General features: G+C 45.9%; 1 long non-coding RNA gene and 13 other non-coding genes across 14 annotated transcripts in view; 10 read left to right on the top strand and 4 right to left on the bottom strand.

Annotated features, from left to right (window-relative positions):
* Positions 1–13,525, top strand: part of LOC140411587 (uncharacterized) — a 718,944-nt gene that overhangs the window by 427,658 nt on the left and 277,761 nt on the right. The window lies entirely within an intron of this gene.
* trnai-uau (transfer RNA isoleucine (anticodon UAU)) lies at positions 462–534 on the bottom strand. Its single transcript has one exon. It is a non-coding gene; the product is annotated as a tRNA-Ile (tRNA).
* Positions 1,137–1,209, top strand: trnak-uuu (transfer RNA lysine (anticodon UUU)). Its single transcript has one exon. It is a non-coding gene; the product is annotated as a tRNA-Lys (tRNA).
* On the top strand, positions 2,592–2,664 carry trnak-uuu (transfer RNA lysine (anticodon UUU)). The gene has a single exon. It is a non-coding gene; the product is annotated as a tRNA-Lys (tRNA).
* Positions 4,095–4,167, top strand: trnak-uuu (transfer RNA lysine (anticodon UUU)). The gene has a single exon. It is a non-coding gene; the product is annotated as a tRNA-Lys (tRNA).
* On the top strand, positions 5,550–5,622 carry trnak-uuu (transfer RNA lysine (anticodon UUU)). The gene has a single exon. It is a non-coding gene; the product is annotated as a tRNA-Lys (tRNA).
* On the top strand, positions 6,897–6,969 carry trnak-uuu (transfer RNA lysine (anticodon UUU)). Its single transcript has one exon. It is a non-coding gene; the product is annotated as a tRNA-Lys (tRNA).
* On the bottom strand, positions 7,731–7,803 carry trnai-uau (transfer RNA isoleucine (anticodon UAU)). Its single transcript has one exon. It is a non-coding gene; the product is annotated as a tRNA-Ile (tRNA).
* Positions 8,406–8,478, top strand: trnak-uuu (transfer RNA lysine (anticodon UUU)). Its single transcript has one exon. It is a non-coding gene; the product is annotated as a tRNA-Lys (tRNA).
* On the top strand, positions 9,861–9,933 carry trnak-uuu (transfer RNA lysine (anticodon UUU)). The gene has a single exon. It is a non-coding gene; the product is annotated as a tRNA-Lys (tRNA).
* trnai-uau (transfer RNA isoleucine (anticodon UAU)) lies at positions 10,691–10,763 on the bottom strand. Its single transcript has one exon. It is a non-coding gene; the product is annotated as a tRNA-Ile (tRNA).
* trnak-uuu (transfer RNA lysine (anticodon UUU)) lies at positions 11,364–11,436 on the top strand. The gene has a single exon. It is a non-coding gene; the product is annotated as a tRNA-Lys (tRNA).
* trnai-uau (transfer RNA isoleucine (anticodon UAU)) lies at positions 12,194–12,266 on the bottom strand. Its single transcript has one exon. It is a non-coding gene; the product is annotated as a tRNA-Ile (tRNA).
* On the top strand, positions 12,867–12,939 carry trnak-uuu (transfer RNA lysine (anticodon UUU)). The gene has a single exon. It is a non-coding gene; the product is annotated as a tRNA-Lys (tRNA).

The following is a 13,525-nucleotide window of genomic DNA, read 5'->3' as shown; positions in this document are numbered from 1 at the left end:
AGGCGAGTTGAATCTGAATTCCGACATGATCAGGAATTGAATTTCATTCAGTCCCAATAAAGGATGCTCTTTGGATCTGTCCGTTGCTGCTGTACAGTTAAACCTCATTGTTATGTTCCAATAAATTCCATCACATTTATATTTAAATACATTTCACTTTGTTTTCTGAATTCAAAGACATTCTGCACACTGTCCCCTGGGTTTCTGTGGCCATTCGCACCCGGTTTCCCTGGGTTTCTGTGGTTATGGCTCATCTTTCTTTCTCATTCCACAGAATACGTATTTCCCACTTTCTCTGTCTGTTCGCTTTGTCAAAGAGTCAACGGACTCGAAACGTTAGCTCTTTGCTCTCCCTACAGATACTGCCAGACCTGCTGAGATTTCCCAGCATTTTCTCTTTCGCGGTTGTATTTCTGTTCACATGGAAATTCAATTGGTCACAACTCGTCCAAAAGCAGCAATGGCTTCACTGGGGCTCGAACCCAGGACCTACTGCGCATAAAGCAGACGTGATAACCACTACACCACGGAGCCAGCTGTCAGCCACTGCACTCCTTATATGACTGGAGTTTGTGATTGTTCCATCGCTCCGGAACCTTTGTCAAGCGTCTATTTGATGGGAATGGATCAGCTGTCAACACCTGACTTGCTGTATAACATGTTTGCGTGTCCCACAAAATCGCGTTCAGCTGATTGTGCCTAATTCTTTCTCTTTGAGTCAGGCAATTGTCGAAAAAGACTCAAAATGGAAGAGCGTTTCATGAAATGAAAATGAAATGAATATCGCTTATTGTCACAAGTAGGTTTCAATGAAGTTACTGTGAAAAGCCCCTAGTCACCACATTCCGGCGCCTGTTCGGGGAGGCCGATATGGCGCGGAAGTTGTGAGGCAAAGGGGAGGTTTCGCTTTTGTAAAGAACAGTTTTGAAGCAAGCGGGCTGGACGCAGCGAACCTTGAGTCAGGATGTTGAGTCATTGAGAGTCAGGAAGTGACTGTCCCAAACCCAACTGGGAATAACCAGTCTCCAGGAAAGGGACTCGGTGGGCGGAGTATCGGAGTGAAGCGTCGAAGAGCAGCACAGCGAGAGGAGCAACAGCGAAGGGGGAATGCGGTCACTACAAGCGGCATTCTCACAGCCCGGATAGCTCAGTCGGTAGAGCATCAGACTTTTAATCTGAGGGTCCAGGGTTCAAGTCCCTGTTCGGGCGATAATTTTAAATCCCAATGATCGACGCTGACCTGAACTCATCGAGTGAATACACTGGGAAAGAAGCCCATCGGCCCATTGTGCCTCTGCTACCCCTCAAACCCCTGTCTGTTCCAATCCCTGTTTCAGCCAAGGACCGTCGCCATTGCATTCCACGGGGTTCAAGGTTTCATTTATTCTCTTTTGTGTGAATAATACCATCATTACAAGGAGAAATCTCTGTTCATCGCTTTCAGATTGATCCCTGAAATATTTGCGTTATGCAGATTTATTTTCTTTTTTTTGCTGATTTTGAGCTCTTAGGCGAGTTGAATCTGAATTCCGACATGATCAGGAATTGAATTTCATTCAGTCCCAATAACGGATGCTCTTTGGATCTGTCCGTTGCTGCTGTACAGTTAAACCTCATTGTTATGTTCCAATAAATTCCATCACATTTATATTTAAATACATTTCACTTTGTTTTCTGAATTCAAAGACATTCTGCACTCTGTCCCCTGGGCTTCTGTGGCCATTCGCACCCGGTTTCCCTGGGTTTCTGTGGTTATGGCTCATCTTTTTTTCTCACTCCACAGAATAAATAATTCCCACTTTCTCTGTCTGTTCGCTTTGTCAAAGAGTCAACGGACTTGAAACGTTAGCTCTTTGCTCTCCCTACAGATACTGCCAGACCTGCTGAGATTTCCCAGCATTTTCTCTTTCGCGGTTGTATTTCTGTTCCATCGCTCCGGAACCTTTGTAAAGCGTCTATTTGATGGGAATGGATTAGCTGTCAACACCTGACTTGCTGTATAACATGTCTGCGTATGCCACAAAATCGCGTTCAGCTGATTGTGCCTAATTCTTTCTCTTTGAGTCAGGCAATTCTCGAAAAAGACTCAAAATGAAAGAGCGTTTAATGAAATGAATATCGCTTATTGTCACAAGTAGGTTTCAATGAAGTTACTGTGAAAAGCCCCTAGTCACCACATTCAGGCGCCTGTTCGGGGAGGCCGATACGGTGCGGAGGTTGTGAGGCAAAGGGGAGGTTTCGCTTTTGTAAAGAACAGTTTTGAAGCAAGCGGGCTGGACGCAGCGAACCTTGAGTCAGGATGTTGAGTCATTGAGAGTCAGGAAGTGACTGTCCCAAACCCAACTGGGAATAACCAGTCTCCAGGAAAGGGACTCGGTGGGCGGAGTATCGGAGTGAAGCGTCGAAGAGCAGCACAGCTCTGAACTCGCCCTGAATCCAGATGCGGAGCTGCTGATATGCCGTCTGGATTCAGAGAGTGGCGCAGGGCAAAAGAAGCAGCTGTTTGTTCTGGAGGAGAGGCACAGCAGAAGCAGAGGAAAGAGGGCAACAGAAAAGGGGGAATGCGGTCACTACAGGCTGCATCAGTCGTAGCCCGGGTAGCTCAGTCGATAGAGCATCAGACTTTTAATCTGAGGGTCCAGGGTTCAAGTCCCTGTTCGAGCGATCATTTTAAATCCCGATGATCGACGCTGACCTGAACTCATCGAGTGAATACACTGGGAAAGAAGCCCATCGGCCCATTGTGCCTCTGCTACCCCTCAAACCCCTGTCTGTTCCAATCCCAGTTTCAGCCAAGGACCGTCGCCATTGCATTCCACGGGGTTCAAGGTTTCATTTATTCTCTTTTGTGTGAATAATACCATCATTACAAGGAGAAATCTCTGTTCATCGCTTTCAGATTGATCCCTGAAATATTTGCGTTATGCTGATTTATTTTCATTTTTTTGCTGATTTTGAGTTCTTAGGCGAGTTGAATCTGAATTCCGACATGATCAGGAATTGAATTTCATTCAGTCCCAATAAAGGATGCTCTTTGGATCTGTCCGTTGCTGCTGTACAGTTAAACCTCATTGTTATGTTCCAATAAATACCATCACATTTATATTTAAATACATTTCACTTTGTTTTCTGAATTCAAAGAAATTCTGCACTCTGTCCCCTGGGTTTCTGTGGCCATTCGCACCCGGTTTCCCTGGGTTTCTGTGGTTATGGCTCATCTTTCTTTCTCCACAGAATACTTATTTCCCACTTTCTCTGTCTGTTCGTTTTGTCAAAGAGTCAACGGACTCGAAACGTTAGCTCTTTGCTCTCCCGACAGATACTGCCAGACCTGCTGAGATTTCCCAGCATTTTCTCTTTCGCGGTTGTATTTCTGTTCACATGGAAATTCAATTGGTCACAACTCGTCCAAAAGCAGCAAAGGCTTCACTGGGGCTCGAACCCAGGACCTGCTGCGCATAAAGCAGACGTGATAACTACTACACCATGGAACCAGCTGTCAGCAGCTCCACTCCTTATATGACTGGAGTTTGTGATTGTTCCATCGCTCCGGAACCTTTGTCAAGCGTCTATTTGATGGGAATGGATCAGCTGTCAACACCTGACTTGCTGTATAACATGTTTGCGTGTCCCACAAAATCGCGTTCAGCTGATTGTGCCTAATTCTTTCTCTTTGAGTCAGGCAATTGTCGAAAAAGACTCAAAATGGAAGAGCGTTTCATGAAATGAAAATGAAATGAATATCGCTTATTGTCACAAGTAGGTTTCAATGAAGTTACTGTGAAAAGCCCCTAGTCACCACATTCCGGCGCCTGTTCGGGGAGGCCGATATGGCGCGGAGGTTGTGAGGCAAAGGGGAGGTTTCGCTTTTGTAAAGAACAGTTTTGAAGCAAGCGGGCTGGACGCAGCGAACCTTGAGTCAGGATGTTGAGTCATTGAGAGTCAGGAAGTGACTGTCCCAAACCCAACTGGGAATAACCAGTCTCCAGGAAAGGGACTCGGTGGGCGGAGTATCGGAGTGAAGCGTCGAAGAGCACAGCGAGAGGAGCAACAGCGAAGGGGGAATGCGGTCACTACAAGCGGCAATACTCACAGCCCGGATAGCTCAGTCGGTAGAGCATCAGACTTTTAATCTGAGGGTCCAGGGTTCAAGTCCCTGTTCGGGCGATCATTTTAAATCCCAATGAGCGACGCTGACCTGAACTCATCGAGTGAATACACTGGGAAAGAAGCCCATCGGCCCATTGTGCCTCTGCTACCCCTCAAACCCCTGTCTGTTCCAATCCCTGTTTCAGCCAAGGACCGTCGCCATTGCATTCCACGGGGTTCAAGGTTTCATTTATTCTCTTTTGTGTGAATAATACCATCATTACAAGGAGAAATCTCTGTTCATCGCTTTCAGATTGATCCCTGAAATATTTGCGTTATGCAGATTTATTTTCTTTTTTTTGCTGATTTTGAGCTCTTAGGCGAGTTGAATCTGAATTCCGACATGATCAGGAATTGAATTTCATTCAGTCCCAATAACGGATGCTCTTTGGATCTGTCCGTTGCTGCTGTACAGTTAAACCTCATTGTTATGTTCCAATAAATTCCACCACATTTATATTTAAATACATTTCACTTTGTTTTCTGAATTCAAAGACATTCTTCACTCTGTCCCCTGGGCTTCTGTGGCCATTCGCACCCGGTTTCCCTGGGTTTCTGTGGTTATGGCTCATCTTTTTTTCTCACTCCACAGAATAAATAATTCCCACTTTCTCTGTCTGTTCGCTTTGTCAAAGAGTCAACGGACTTGAAACGTTAGCTCTTTGCTCTCCCTACAGATACTGCCAGACCTGCTGAGATTTCCCAGCATTTTCTCTTTCGCGGTTGTATTTCTGTTCCATCGCTCCGGAACCTTTGTAAAGCGTCTATTTGATGGGAATGGATTAGCTGTCAACACCTGACTTGCTGTATAACATGTCTGCGTATGCCACAAAATCGCGTTCAGCTGATTGTGCCTAATTCTTTCTCTTTGAGTCAGGCAATTCTCGAAAAAGACTCAAAATGAAAGAGCGTTTAATGAAATGAATATCGCTTATTGTCACAAGTAGGTTTCAATGAAGTTACTGTGAAAAGCCCCTAGTCACCACATTCAGGCGCCTGTTCGGGGAGGCCGATACGGTGCGGAGGTTGTGAGGCAAAGGGGAGGTTTCGCTTTTGTAAAGACCAGTTTTGAAGCAAGCGGGCTGGACGCAGCGAACCTTGAGTCAGGATGTTGAGTCATTGAGAGTCAGGAAGTGACTGTCCCAAACCCAACTGGGAATACCCAGTCTCCAGGAAAGGGACTCGGTGGGCGGAGTATCGGAGTGAAGCGTCGAAGAGCAGCACAGCTCTGAACTCGCCCTGAATCCAGAGGCGGAGCTGCTGATATGCCGTCTGGATTCAGAGAGTGGCGCAGGGCAAAAGAAGCAGCTGTTTGTTCTGGAGGAGAGGCACAGCAGAAGCAGAGGAAAGAGGGCAACAGAAAAGGGGGAATGCGGTCACTACCGGCCGCATCAGTCGTAGCCCGGGTAGCTCAGTCGATAGAGCATCAGACTTTTAATCTGAGGGTCCAGGGTTCAAGTCCCTGTTCGGGCGATCATTTTGAATCCCGATGATCGACGCTGACCTGAACTCATCGAGTGAATACACTGGGAAAGAAGCCCATCGGCCCATTGTGCCTCTGCTACCCCTCAAACCCCTGTCTGTTCCAATCCCAGTTTCAGCCAAGGACCGTCGCCATTGCATTCCACGGGGTTCAAGGTTTCATTTATTCTCTTTTGTGCGAATAATACCATCATTACAAGGAGAAATCTCTGTTCATCGCTTTCAGATTGATCCCTGAAATATTTGCGTTATGCTGATTTATTTTCATTTTTTTGCTGATTTTGAGTTCTTAGGCGAGTTGAATCTGAATTCCGACATGATCAGGAATTGAATTTCATTCAGTCCCAATAAAGGATGCTCTTTGGATCTGTCCGTTGCTGCTGTACAGTTAAACCTCATTGTTATGTTCCAATAAATTCCATCACATTTATATTTAAATACATTTCACTTTGTTTTCTGAATTCAAAGAAATTCTGCACCTTGTCCCCTGGGTTTCTGTTGCCATTCGCACCCGGTTTCCCTGGGTTTTTGTGGTTATGGCTCATCTTTCTTTCTCACTCCACAGAATACTTATTTCCCACTTTCTCTGTCTGTTCGCTTTGTCAAAGAGTCAACGGACTCGAAACGTTAGCTCTTTGCTCTCCCTACAGATACTGCCAGACCTGCTGAGATTTCCCAGCATTTTCTCTTTCGCGGTTGTATTTCTGTTCCATCGCTCCGGAACCTTTGTAAAGCGTCTATTTGATGGGAATGGATTAGCTGTCAACACCTGACTTGCTGTATAACATGTCTGCGTATGCGACAAAATCGCGTTCAGCTGATTGTGCCTAATTCTTTCTCTTTGAGTCAGGCAATTCTCGAAAAAGACTCAAAATGAAAGAGCGTTTAATGAAATGAAAATGAAATGAATATCGCTTATTGTCAGAAGTAGGTTTCAATGAAGTTACTGTGAAAAGCCCCTAGTCACCACATTCAGGCGCCTGTTCGGGGAGGCCGATACGGTGCGGAGGTTGTGAGGCAAAGGGGAGGTTTCGCTTTTGTAAAGAACAGTTTTGAAGCAAGCGGGCTGGACGCAGCGAACCTTGAGTCAGAATGTTGAGTCATTGAGAGTCAGGAAGTGACTGTCCCAAACCCAACTGGGAATAACCAGTCTCCAGGAAAGGGACTCGGTGGGCGGAGTATCGGAGTGAAGCGTCGAAGAGCAGCACAGCGAGAGGAGCAACAGCGAAGGGGGAATGCGGTCACTACAAGCGGCATTACTCACAGCCCGGATAGCTCAGTCAGGAGAGCGTCAGACTTTTAATCTGAGCGTCCAGGGTTCAAGTCCCTGTTCGGGCGGTCAATTTAAATCCCAATGATCGACGCTGACCTGAACGCATCGAGTGAATACACTGGGAAAGAAGCCCATCGGCCCATTGTGCCTCTGCTACCCCTCAAACCCCTGTCTGTTCCAATCCCTGTTTCAGCCAAGGACCGTCGCCATTGCATTCCACGGGGTTCAAGGTTTCATTTATTCTCTTTTGTGTGAATAATACCATCATTACAAGGAGAAATCTCTGTTCATCGCTTTCAGATTGATCCCTGAAATATTTGCGTTATGCAGATTTATTTTCTTTTTTTTGTGAATTTTGAGCTCTCAGGCGAGTTGAATCTGAATTCCGACATGATCAGGAATTGAATTTCATTCAGTCCCAATAAAGGATGCTCTTTGGATCTGTCCGTTGCTGCTGTACAGTTAAACCTCATTGTTATGTTCCAATAAATTCCATCACATTTATATTTAAATACATTTCACTTTGTTTTCTGAATTCAAAGACATTCTGCACACTGTCCCCTGGGTTTCTGTGGCCATTCGCACCCGGTTTCCCTGGGTTTCTGTGGTTATGGCTCATCTTTCTTTCTCACTCCACAGAATACGTATTTCCCACTTTCTCTGTCTGTTCGCTTTGTCAAAGAGTCAACGGACTCGAAACGTTAGCTCTTTGCTCTCCCTACAGATACTGCCAGACCTGCTGAGATTTCCCAGCATTTTCTCTTTCGCGGTTGTATTTCTGTTCACATGGAAATTCAATTGGTCACAACTCGTCCAAAAGCAGCAATGGCTTCACTGGGGCTCGAACCCAGGACCTACTGCGCATAAAGCAGACGTGATAACCACTACACCATGGAGCCAGCTGTCAGCCGCTGCACTCCTTATATGACTGGAGTTTGTGATTGTTCCATCGCTCCAGAACCTTTGTCAAGCGTCTATTTGATGGGAATGGATCAGCTGTCAACACCTGACTTGCTGTATAACATGTTTGCGTGTCCCACAAAATCGCGTTCAGCTGATTGTGCCTAATTCTTTCTCTTTGAGTCAGGCAATTGTCGAAAAAGACTCAAAATGGAAGAGCGTTTCATGAAATGAAAATGAAATGAATATCGCTTATTGTCACAAGTAGGTTTCAATGAAGTTACTGTGAAAAGCCCCTAGTCACCACATTCCGGCGCCTGTTCGGGGAGGCCGATATGGCGCGGAAGTTGTGAGGCAAAGGGGAGGTTTCGCTTTTGTAAAGAACAGTTTTGAAGCAAGCGGGCTGGACGCAGCGAACCTTGAGTCAGGATGTTGAGTCATTGAGAGTCAGGAAGTGACTGTCCCAAACCCAACTGGGAATAACCAGTCTCCAGGAAAGGGACTCGGTGGGCGGAGTATCGGAGTGAAGCGTCGAAGAGCAGCACAGCGAGAGGAGCAACAGCGAAGGGGGAATGCGGTCACTACAAGCGGCATTCTCACAGCCCGGATAGCTGAGTCGGTAGAGCATCAGACTTTTAATCTGAGGGTCCAGGGTTCAAGTCCCTGTTCGGGCGATAATTTTAAATCCCAATGATCGACGCTGACCTGAACTCATCGAGTGAATACACTGGGAAAGAAGCCCATCGGCCCATTGTGCCTCTGCTACCCCTCAAACCCCTGTCTGTTCCAATCCCTGTTTCAGCCAAGGACCGTCGCCATTGCATTCCACGGGGTTCAAGGTTTCATTTATTCTCTTTTGTGTGAATAATACCATCATTACAAGGAGAAATCTCTGTTCATCGCTTTCAGATTGATCCCTGAAATATTTGCGTTATGCAGATTTATTTTCTTTTTTTTGCTGATTTTGAGCTCTTAGGCGAGTTGAATCTGAATTCCGACATGATCAGGAATTGAATTTCATTCAGTCCCAATAACGGATGCTCTTTGGATCTGTCCGTTGCTGCTGTACAGTTAAACCTCATTGTTATGTTCCAATAAATTCCATCACATTTATATTTAAATACATTTCACTTTGTTTTCTGAATTCAAAGACATTCTGCACTCTGTCCCCTGGGCTTCTGTGGCCATTCGCACCCGGTTTCCCTGGGTTTCTGTGGTTATGGCTCATCTTTTTTTCTCACTCCACAGAATAAATAATTCCCACTTTCTCTGTCTGTTCGCTTTGTCAAAGAGTCAACGGACTTGAAACGTTAGCTCTTTGCTCTCCCTACAGATACTGCCAGACCTGCTGAGATTTCCCAGCATTTTCTCTTTCGCGGTTGTATTTCTGTTCCATCGCTCCGGAACCTTTGTAAAGCGTCTATTTGATGGGAATGGATTAGCTGTCAACACCTGACTTGCTGTATAACATGTCTGCGTATGCCACAAAATCGCGTTCAGCTGATTGTGCCTAATTCTTTCTCTTTGAGTCAGGCAATTCTCGAAAAAGACTCAAAATGAAAGAGCGTTTAATGAAATGAATATCGCTTATTGTCACAAGTAGGTTTCAATGAAGTTACTGTGAAAAGCCCCTAGTCACCACATTCAGGCGCCTGTTCGGGGAGGCCGATACGGTGCGGAGGTTGTGAGGCAAAGGGGAGGTTTCGCTTTTGTAAAGAACAGTTTTGAAGCAAGCGGGCTGGACGCAGCGAACCTTGAGTCAGGATGTTGAGTCATTGAGAGTCAGGAAGTGACTGTCCCAAACCCAACTGGGAATAACCAGTCTCCAGGAAAGGGACTCGGTGGGCGGAGTATCGGAGTGAAGCGTCGAAGAGCAGCACAGCTCTGAACTCGCCCTGAATCCAGATGCGGAGCTGCTGATATGCAGTCTGGATTCAGAGAGTGGCGCAGGGCAAAAGAAGCAGCTGTTTGTTCTGGAGGAGAGGCACAGCAGAAGCAGAGGAAAGAGGGCAACAGAAAAGGGGGAATGCGGTCACTACAGGCCGCATCAGTCGTAGCCCGGGTAGCTCAGTCGATAGAGCATCAGACTTTTAATCTGAGGGTCCAGGGTTCAAGTCCCTGTTCGGGCGATCATTTTAAATCCCGATGATCGACGCTGACCTGAACTCATCGAGTGAATACACTGGGAAAGAAGCCCATCGGCCCATTGTGCCTCTGCTACCCCTCAAACCCCTGTCTGTTCCAATCCCAGTTTCAGCCAAGGACCGTCGCCATTGCATTCCACGGGGTTCAAGGTTTCATTTATTCTCTTTTGTGTGAATAATACCATCATTACAAGGAGAAATCTCTGTTCATCGCTTTCAGATTGATCCCTGAAATATTTGCGTTATGCTGATTTATTTTCATTTTTTTGCTGATTTTGAGTTCTTAGGCGAGTTGAATCTGAATTCCGACATGATCAGGAATTGAATTTCATTCAGTCCCAATAAAGGATGCTCTTTGGATCTGTCCGTTGCTGCTGTACAGTTAAACCTCATTGTTATGTTCCAATAAATACCATCACATTTATATTTAAATACATTTCACTTTGTTTTCTGAATTCAAAGAAATTCTGCACTCTGTCCCCTGGGTTTCTGTGGCCATTCGCACCCGGTTTCCCTGGGTTTCTGTGGTTATGGCTCATCTTTCTTTCTCCACAGAATACTTATTTCCCACTTTCTCTGTCTGTTCGCTTTGTCAAAGAGTCAACGGACTCGAAACGTTAGCTCTTTGCTCTCCCGACAGATACTGCCAGACCTGCTGAGATTTCCCAGCATTTTCTCTTTCGCGGTTGTATTTCTGTTCACATGGAAATTCAATTGGTCACAACTCGTCCAAAAGCAGCAAAGGCTTCACTGGGGCTCGAACCCAGGACCTGCTGCGCATAAAGCAGACGTGATAACCACTACACCATGGAACCAGCTGTCAGCAGCTCCACTCCTTATATGACTGGAGTTTGTGATTGTTCCATCGCTCCGGAACCTTTGTCAAGCGTCTATTTGATGGGAATGGATCAGCTGTCAACACCTGACTTGCTGTATAACATGTTTGCGTGTCCCACAAAATCGCGTTCAGCTGATTGTGCCTAATTCTTTCTCTTTGAGTCAGGCAATTGTCGAAAAAGACTCAAAATGGAAGAGCGTTTCATGAAATGAAAATGAAATGAATATCGCTTATTGTCACAAGTAGGTTTCAATGAAGTTACTGTGAAAAGCCCCTAGTCACCACATTCCGGCGCCTGTTCGGGGAGGCCGATATGGCGCGGAGGTTGTGAGGCAAAGGGGAGGTTTCGCTTTTGTAAAGAACAGTTTTGAAGCAAGCGGGCTGGACGCAGCGAACCTTGAGTCAGGATGTTGAGTCATTGAGAGTCAGGAAGTGACTGTCCCAAACCCAACTGGGAATAACCAGTCTCCAGGAAAGGGACTCGGTGGGCGGAGTATCGGAGTGAAGCGTCGAAGAGCACAGCGAGAGGAGCAACAGCGAAGGGGGAATGCGGTCACTACAAGCGGCAATACTCACAGCCCGGATAGCTCAGTCGGTAGAGCATCAGACTTTTAATCTGAGGGTCCAGGGTTCAAGTCCCTGTTCGGGCGATCATTTTAAATCCCAATGAGCGACGCTGACCTGAACTCATCGAGTGAATACACTGGGAAAGAAGCCCATCGGCCCATTGTGCCTCTGCTACCCCTCAAACCCCTGTCTGTTCCAATCCCTGTTTCAGCCAAGGACCGTCGCCATTGCATTCCACGGGGTTCAAGGTTTCATTTATTCTCTTTTGTGTGAATAATACCATCATTACAAGGAGAAATCTCTGTTCATCGCTTTCAGATTGATCCCTGAAATATTTGCGTTATGCAGATTTATTTTCTTTTTTTTGCTGATTTTGAGCTCTTAGGCGAGTTGAATCTGAATTCCGACATGATCAGGAATTGAATTTCATTCAGTCCCAATAAAGGATGCTCTTTGGATCTGTCCGTTGCTGCTGTACAGTTAAACCTCATTGTTATGTTCCAATAAATTCCATCACATTTATATTTAAATACATTTCACTTTGTTTTCTGAATTCAAAGAAATTCTGCACTCTGTCCCCTGGGTTTCTGTGGCCATTCGCACCCGGTTTCCCTGGGTTTCTGTGGTTATGGCTCATCTTTCTTTCTCCACAGAATACTTATTTCCCACTTTCTCTGTCTGTTCGCTTTGTCAAAGAGTCAACGGACTCGAAACGTTAGCTCTTTGCTCTCCCGACAGATACTGCCAGACCTGCTGAGATTTCCCAGCATTTTCTCTTTCGCGGTTGTATTTCTGTTCACATGGAAATTCAATTGGTCACAACTCGTCCAAAAGCAGCAAAGGCTTCACTGGGGCTCGAACCCAGGACCTGCTGCGCATAAAGCAGACGTGATAACCACTACACCATGGAACCAGCTGTCAGCAGCTCCACTCCTTATATGACTGGAGTTTGTGATTGTTCCATCGCTCCGGAACCTTTGTCAAGCGTCTATTTGATGGGAATGGATCAGCTGTCAACACCTGACTTGCTGTATAACATGTTTGCGTGTCCCACAAAATCGCGTTCAGCTGATTGTGCCTAATTCTTTCTCTTTGAGTCAGGCAATTGTCGAAAAAGACTCAAAATGGAAGAGCGTTTCATGAAATGAAAATGAAATGAATATCGCTTATTGTCACAAGTAGGTTTCAATGAAGTTACTGTGAAAAGCCCCTAGTCACCACATTCCGGCGCCTGTTCGGGGAGGCCGATATGGCGCGGAGGTTGTGAGGCAAAGGGGAGGTTTCGCTTTTGTAAAGAACAGTTTTGAAGCAAGCGGGCTGGACGCAGCGAACCTTGAGTCAGGATGTTGAGTCATTGAGAGTCAGGAAGTGACTGTCCCAAACCCAACTGGGAATAACCAGTCTCCAGGAAAGGGACTCGGTGGGCGGAGTATCGGAGTGAAGCGTCGAAGAGCACAGCGAGAGGAGCAACAGCGAAGGGGGAATGCGGTCACTACAAGCGGCAATACTCACAGCCCGGATAGCTCAGTCGGTAGAGCATCAGACTTTTAATCTGAGGGTCCAGGGTTCAAGTCCCTGTTCGGGCGATCATTTTAAATCCCAATGAGCGACGCTGACCTGAACTCATCGAGTGAATACACTGGGAAAGAAGCCCATCGGCCCATTGTGCCTCTGCTACCCCTCAAACCCCTGTCTGTTCCAATCCCTGTTTCAGCCAAGGACCGTCGCCATTGCATTCCACGGGGTTCAAGGTTTCATTTATTCTCTTTTGTGTGAATAATACCATCATTACAAGGAGAAATCTCTGTTCATCGCTTTCAGATTGATCCCTGAAATATTTGCGTTATGCAGATTTATTTTCTTTTTTTTGCTGATTTTGAGCTCTTAGGCGAGTTGAATCTGAATTCCGACATGATCAGGAATTGAATTTCATTCAGTCCCAATAAAGGATGCTCTTTGGATCTGTCCGTTGCTGCTGTACAGTTAAACCTCATTGTTATGTTCCAATAAATTCCATCACATTTATATTTAAATACATTTCACTTTGTTTTCTGAATTCAAAGACATTCTGCACTCTGTCCCCTGGGCTTCTGTGGCCATTCGCACCAGGTTTCCCTGGGTTTCTGTGGTTATGGCTCATCTTTTTTTCTCACTCCACAGAATAAATAACTC

The sequence above is a fragment of the Scyliorhinus torazame genome, chromosome 4, assembly GCF_047496885.1.
Source record: "Scyliorhinus torazame isolate Kashiwa2021f chromosome 4, sScyTor2.1, whole genome shotgun sequence".
NCBI classification, from domain to species: Eukaryota; Metazoa; Chordata; class Chondrichthyes; order Carcharhiniformes; family Scyliorhinidae; genus Scyliorhinus; species Scyliorhinus torazame.
The sequence above is the reverse complement of the archived record's forward strand: the minus strand, read 5'-3'. Positions and strand labels throughout refer to the sequence as shown.